Here is a 7,614-nt window from a genome sequence, read left to right on the forward strand (position 1 = left end):
GCGGGCGGCCCGGCCCCACGCCCTACTTGCAGGCGCCTCGCCAGGGTTGGGGTGATGCTCGAAAGAATCGCGTCATTCTGGGGAAAGGACCGCGTAGCCTCCGACGCCCAGCCGGGCTGCTGCGAAAGGGAGCCTGGGCGGCCGGGCGGCCAGCAGAGGTTCCCCAGAGCTGTACTTTCCCTTCTGCAAAATGGGTGCACGGGCACGGGTTAGGAGGTCCTCGGAGAGGTATGCCTGAACCTCGTCCGAAGGAGGGTACCCTCTTCTCTCGATGGGAAGTTTCTAACCTTTGGTGAGGGCTGGGACTCAGGCAGGGAAAGTTTACAGCAATTAGATGCAGGGAGCTCACCTATGAGCCTCTCACACCCCAACCCCCTGGCGATCTGTGCAGTAGAGTGGAGGGACGGGACCTAGGGTGGGGTTACATCTCCAGGGTCCTTTCTTTGGGTAGCTTCCCTTATGGTCCCTTGTATCCCCCCAAATCTTGCAACCCAGACACCCTCTTTATAGGGCACCCAGATACCCCCCCCCAGAAAGTCCAGGAATCCTGCTGCCTATCACCCTTTGGGAGAGCCTCCAGAAGGCCCCCCAGGATGAAGGGTGCCGGGCCCACCAGTGAGTCATCCAGGCTTCCTGGGCTGGTAAAGCCGATGTGAGAGTCTGGCAGAAGCCCGTTGGACCCCTCTTGGAGGAGGACGAGGCCTGGCTCACCTCAATCCTTCCTCTTCCCAGCCACCCGGGGCCTAGGTGGCCTTGAATACCTCAGGGAGGGGTGTAAGCCAGAGGGCAGATCTTCTGTTCTGACGGCTGAGACTGGGTCGGAACTTCCAGACTTTGGACAGCCCCCTCCCCGCCTGTGCCTCCCGCACATAGAGAAGGTCTATACTTTATCTGGCACTGAGTTCGGTGGTCCTGTCCTTCAGTAGGAGCGCCGCCCGCCCCTGCCCCTGGCAGGCCTGTCAGAGCCCTCCTTGGTTTCCCTTCCAGTCTGGGATGAGCACGCCCACACCGGCAGGCCTCACGTTGGAGCCCCCGCCTGGGGGCAGGGTGGATGAGGGGGTCCTTTCTCTGCCCTCACATCTGTCTCTCCCTCTCAATTCTAGGCCAGAACGCATGTCCCCAGGCCTGCCCTTTGGGGAACACTGACTTTCCCAGGGGGCCCACAATACCCTCTACTCAGCAAGTCAGGCCTCCTCAAGCCCTGTTCCTCTTTCCAGGCAGAGACCTGCTGAAATTCTGACACCAGCAGTTGCCTTGGCTTCATCTCAAGCATCATTCCTATTTATTCACGTCACCTCCCAGCTCTGAGCCCCAGGCTCCAAACTAGAGCGTTATTTAGGACTTTCGCCCAGGTGCCTGGGGTGGGGGTGGGGGGGCTGCAGCCAGGCTCTTCCTTTAAGTACCCCAGACCCACCCCACTCAGGCCCTCGTCTGGCATCTCGCCCAAGCAGAGGAGCTGAAGCCTCCTCCCTGGCCTGAGATTATTAGGCATGGCTGACTCAGAGTTGGCACAGGCAGCCAGGTTCTGCCAGAAAAGAGGGCTGGGCGACGCCCTGCTCAGAGCAACCAGGATGCCGACCTGACCTGTGGGTCAGTCTACACTCCGGGGTACTGTCCTCACCTCCCCTGTCGGCCCCTCCCTCTCTCACAGGCTGGGAGGCACTCTGCCTGCCTGTGCGGGGAGTATAGCTATTCGTCTTTGGAGGGGAGGGAGCCTGGAGGGCCTAGCATGAGGCTTTGTGCCCAACCACAAACCTCTGCCCTAAACAAGCAGGGCCCTCTGTGGGCCCAGCCCTGGCCTGGCGCCTGAATTACCGTCCCCGAAACCCAGCTCTCAGTTACCTCTGCAAGATGCCCTGAGATCCTGGTGACTCACAGGACTTCTGGCAAGCTCAGTTAGTGTGCAGAGAGGGGCCGTGCATGGCCAACCATGTTGTCCTGTGGTGGAGTCAGGCATCTTGCCACCTCAGTGGACCATCCTGTCTTCAGTGTGTGGGGGGGGGAAGGGGTGCAGGAGAAGGGGGCTTCTGGGATGACTGCAGACAGGGGACACCTAGTGAGGCCTAGTGTTAGGGTCGTGCCTACCTCCAGTCACTTCCCAGGCCACTCCACCACTATTCATTCTAGAGGCCTGGGGAGGGAAAGGATCAAACCTGAATGTCAACTTTCGGGACTGTCGGGCTCCTCTGTGCTTCAGGACTGGCCCCTCCCACCCCATCCCCCAGAAATGCAAACCTAGGCAACTCTGAGTAGGTGCGGTGGTTTATTCCGCCCTTCCTGGTCTTAGAAGCCCCTGCCCCAGGGCACGGGGATGAGGGGCTCTTTAAATCAGCTGCGTGGCTTCCTGTTGTGACACTTTGAGCAATCCCTTCATTTCTGTGAGCTCCACAGTCAGGAGCTGCAGTTTCCCTTGGAGTCCACTGAAATGACAGATGTCCCCTACCTGGTACAAGTAAGTGCCTGCTGGACAGACATAGACTGGAATCCTCTCTCCCCGCGGCTGTCCCCTACCTGGCCCCCTCTACTGAGCCTGGTGGTCACAGAGCCCAGCCTCAGGCTCTTGGTCTAAGGGCGTGCCCTGATGCTTGTGAGGCCTGGAAAACCCCATCTGAGCCCCACTCCAGAGGGTCCCGGACCCAAATCCGGACGCACTGGGAGGAAAGGTGAAGGCGGCCTCTCCCAAGGAAGCGGCTATGGCAAGTGCGGGTGCTCAGATCATGCCAGGAAGACAGTACTGACCGCGGAGGGATCCAGGATGCTGGGATGGACCACAGGGTGTCAGGGCCCATTGGTCATCCCAGGATAATATGGGACGACCTGGGTTACTTTTCCATAATTATATTCGTGAGATTTTCATTGTGTGTTTGTTTGTGAAGATAACTGTGATGTTTCTTTCACTGTGGACCAGGTCCCAATGCTTGCCCCAACCCTATACCACTCCACAGGTGTGGGGAAATACTCAGGAGACTGGCCCTCAGACCCCCCTGTGAGGGAGGAGCACACTTAGTCCGTGAACTGGAGAGGACCCTGCTCTGCTATTTCATTTGTTCAAAAACATTTATTGGGCACCTACTCTGTACCAGGCACAGTTCTAGAGGCTTGGGAATCATCAGTGAACAAAATATACTCCAAACCCCTGTCCTCGTGGAGCTTAACTTCTAGTAGGACAAAAAGAGACGCTATAATAAACATAAGAAGTGAGTTGTATATTACAAGGTGTGTAAGGTGAGGGAATTCTGGAAGGGAGAGCGTTCGATTTTAAATGGGCTGGATCTGGGGCGCCTGGGTGGCGCAGTCGGTTAAGTGTCCGACTTCAGCCAGGTCACGATCTCGCGGTCCGTGAGTTCGAGCCCCGCGTCGGGCTCTGGGCTGATGGCTCGGAGCCTGGAGCCTGTTTCCGATTCTGTGTCTCCCTCTCTCTCTGCCCCTCGCCCGTTCATGCTCTGTCTCTCTCTGTCCCAAAAATGAATAAACGTTGAAAAAAAAAATAAAATAAATGGGCTGGATCTTACAAGGCAAGTGACATTTGAGCAAAGACATGTAGGAGAGCCTTTCGGGGATATCTGGGAAAGAGGATTCTGGGCAGAGGGGACAGGAAATGTCGAGGCTGAGGCAGGTGTGTGGCTGGTGTGTTGGGGGACCGGCAAGGAATCCAGTGTGACTGGGGCAGAGGGAGAGAGATAATGAGAGGAGGCGAGAGGTAATGGGGACCAGGTTCTGCTGGGCCTTCTAAGGGCTTCCACTTTTACACTGGGAGAAATGGAGAGCACTTGGAAGGTTTCAGAGGGACATGATCCCACCCGTGTTTTCAAAGAATCACTCTGGCTGCAGGGAGGAGTATCATGGAGGCACAAGGGGTGAAGCAGGGAGCTGGGTGAGGAGGCTCTCGCAGTAATTCAGGTGATGGAGATGGTGGTCCAGACCTTGGCAGTAGGAGTGGAGGTCATGAGAAGCGGTAGGACTCTGGATACAGTCTGATGGGAGAGCCAGCAAGAATTACCAGTGGGGCCAGTATGATCAAGAGAGGAGTCAAGGATGACTCCAAGCTTCTGGCTGGGCCGGGGAAGGAGGCAGCTCCCAAAACCCGAAATGGAGAAGACTGAGGAGGAGGAGGGGCTCTACTCTGGACATACTAAGTTTGAGATACCTTCAGATGGCCAAGGCGACATATCAAGGACATGATGGATGTACAAATCTGGAGTTTTGGAGGCGGGTGCAGGTCTGGAATGTGGTTGAAAACATGTTGAAAACGTCCATCAGCTCTCACCAGCATCTCATAATGCTGGTGGAGATCTGCTCTGGGATCATCTTTCTGGAGGCCAGTTTGGCAGCTTCTCAAATATTAACAAGGACACACCCTTTGGCTACGCAATTCTAGTTCCGTGATATTATATTATTATCTAACTCTGTGATATTATCTGTATATTACATACAAAAACATTGTACAAGGTGAAGGGCGCCTGGGTGGCTCAGTCGGCTGAGCATCTGACTCTTGATTTCGGCTCAGGTCGTGATCTCACGGTTCATGAGATCGAGCCCTCCATCGGGCTCTGTGCTGACAGTGCGGAGCCTCCTTGGGACTTTGTCCCTCCCCATCTCTCTCTGTTCCTCCCCCACTTGTGCTCGCGTGCGTGCGCTCTCTCTCTCTCAAAATAAATACACTTCAAAAACAAAACAAAACAAAAACATTGTACAAGGTGAAGTTCATTAGGAGGCACCCGATTGAATAATTTAAGATATTTTCATACAAAGCCATACAGAGAAAGACAGATACCATATGTTTTCACTCTTATGAGGATCCTGAGAAACTTAACAGAAACCCATGGGGGAGGGGAAGGAAAAAAAAAAAAAAGAGGTTAGAGTGGGAGAGAGCCAAAGCATAAGAGACTCTTAAAAACTGAGAACAAACTGAGGGCGGATGGGGGGTGGGAGGGAGGGGAGGGTGGGCGATGGGTATCGAGGAGGGCACCTGCTGGGATGAGCACTGGGTGTTGTATGGAAACCGATGTGACAATAAATTTCATATATTGAAAAAAAAAAAGATAGTTTCATACAGTGAGTGGGCCTGCATTTATTTAAAAGAAACAAAAGTTCTGGTCAGCAGAACAGATTGTGAAAAAGTGAAGAAGGCAGCTCAAGCGATTCTCTTTGTGCTAAGAGGTCTGCCTAGGGGAGGAGGCCGGAGAGTGGTGCCAGCGAGGGCCCCGGCCCCTTGTTTCTTCTGGGGCCAGGTCCGAACCATTTCCTTAACTGGTTCAGTCAGGGGGCAAACAGAAGTCGAATGCTGGAGGCAGAATCAGGGATGAATCCAGCTTCTCAGGCAGAGGGAGACCAGTCCCAGAGGGGGACAGGAGTGGATATGGGGGAACCACAGAGGAGGGGGAAGCAAGGCAGGAGTGGAAGAGGCAGTGGCCTATATTGCTGAAAGGTAGAAGATAACGACGGAGGCGTGGCCGCTGCCACTGGACGAGCCCGAAGGTTGCCGGAGACCTCAGCCTGGACAGAGCAGAGGGGCTGAAGCCAGAGGGCGGGAGGGGTCACAGAAAAAGGGGAGGCCGCTCCCAGGCTGGGGCAGAGGCCCTGTGAGCTTCTCTGAGGCTGTCTGGGGGCAGCACCGAGACGCCAAAAGTGATGGCAAGAATCCACTGTCCTGTCCTTCCCCAAGACAGGGAAGGGGACCAGGGAGCTTCCACAGGAACTGCTTCTCACCAACAAGACCATATATATATATATATATATATATATATATATATATATATATATATATATATATCCTGCACTGGAGGCCCTGTCAATGGGCTTAGGATGTTTCAGCACATAATTCTGGGGCCCCAGGTACCTGGAGGGTGAGCATGGGACAGGTCTCTTTGGTCCCTCACGCTGCGGAGAAAGATGCTGGGGGAGATTCACAGCAGGGTCTTCTCTGAGGACGGGAAAGGTACTGAACAGGGTAGATAAGGGAGCCAGGCCCACCCAAGAGAAGCAGAAGTGGCCCAGGTCCGTGGGCAAGCACCCTGGGGCTCATCTCAGGGAGCGGGTTTCAGCTGTGAAGGCCCACAGGCTCACCCCAGGAGGAAAAAGCAGCGAATTGTATCAGCTGTGAGCAGAAGCCATCGTGTGCTAATGATGGCAGTCTGCGTGATCTCAAGTGGCTGTCCTGGACAAGCGTGGTCCTCTCCCCCCTTTCAGTGGAGATGATCCCCCCCACTGGTTGCACACACAGGTTATTGGGGAGTCATTCTGGGCCCCTCTTCTCTCGTACTCCCATTTTCCACCAGCAGGTCTTGTGAATTCCCCTGTTCACATGTCTCCAATCCATTCCTCTCCCCTACCCTAAACTCCCAATCCGCCTGCTTCCTAACCTCTGCATTACTTTCCTAACCCATCACCTTGATGCCTCTTGCCTCCCTCCAGTCTGTTCTTTCACAGCAACCGGAGCGCTGTCAGTAAACACAGAACTCATCATGACACCCCCACCTGAAGACCCTTGATGGCCCTTCTGTGCTCAGAATGAAGTTTAAATTCTCTAATGCTGCCTACAAACCTGCTTATGATCTGGCCCTCGCCGCTCAGCTTCATTTGTCCCGCTCAAACTCTAACTTCCACTCCTGAACTGCTGAAATTTTTTCCCCCGCATGCAGTGCTCTTGCCTGGCTTTTGTACCATGGGTTCCCTCCGCCCAGAGTGCCCCTTTTCCTCCTCTCCTGGCTTATTCCTACTCCTCCTTTTTTTTTTCCTTCACTTTTTAAAAAACTGGAGCGTAATTTGTATACAATAAGATGTATCCTCTATAGTCCTGCGAGGTTTGACAAAGCCATACAGTTGTGTAACCACCACTGCAATAAAGAACTTTCCATGACCCGCTTCTGGCAACCACTGATCTGTTTTCTGTTTTGTACTTTTCAGAAGGTCCTAAAAATGAAACCATTCGGTATATAGCCTTTTGAGGATGGGTTTTTCTACCTAGCGTAATGCATTTGATATTCATCCCTGCTGTTGTATCAGTAGTCTGTTTCCTCTTTATTGCTGAGAGCGTTTGTTGTATAGATGCACCCCAATTTATCCTTTGGCCAGTGGATAGGACATTTGGGGTTTTTTTTCCAGGAGATGGTGAACAAAGCCGCCATAAACGTTTGTGTACAGGATTTTGTGTGCCCCTAGGTTTTCATTTCCCTCCGGAAAATACCTAGGAGTGGGCCTCCTGTATGTGTAACATTCTAAGAAACTGCCACACCGTTTTCCAGAGTTGCTGCACCAGTTTGTACTCCCATGGCAACATGAGATTTTGAGTTTCCCCACATCTTCACCAGAACTCATTTGGTACATTTATTTAACTTCCTGACATTGTACTAAGTGTTAGCGGTATCACGCTGTGGTTTTAATTTCCACTTCCCTGATGACTAATGATGGTGATTTAAAAAAATCTCTGCCCGGTCTGCACTTCGTCCAAAAAGCCACTGTTTACGCTCCGTCCGCAGAATGATGAGGTCCTGTCACTTTGTGGTTCCCTGATAACCAACACTTATCGCCACCTTGGGCTTAACCCACTAAAAGCTAGCACTGTTTTCCAGTTCCCTCCCTGCTCATCACGCTGCTCTCCACGTCTCGGTCTCT

This window comes from Lynx canadensis, chromosome C2, assembly GCF_007474595.2.
Source record: "Lynx canadensis isolate LIC74 chromosome C2, mLynCan4.pri.v2, whole genome shotgun sequence".
Lineage (NCBI taxonomy): Eukaryota > Metazoa > Chordata > Mammalia > Carnivora > Felidae > Lynx > Lynx canadensis.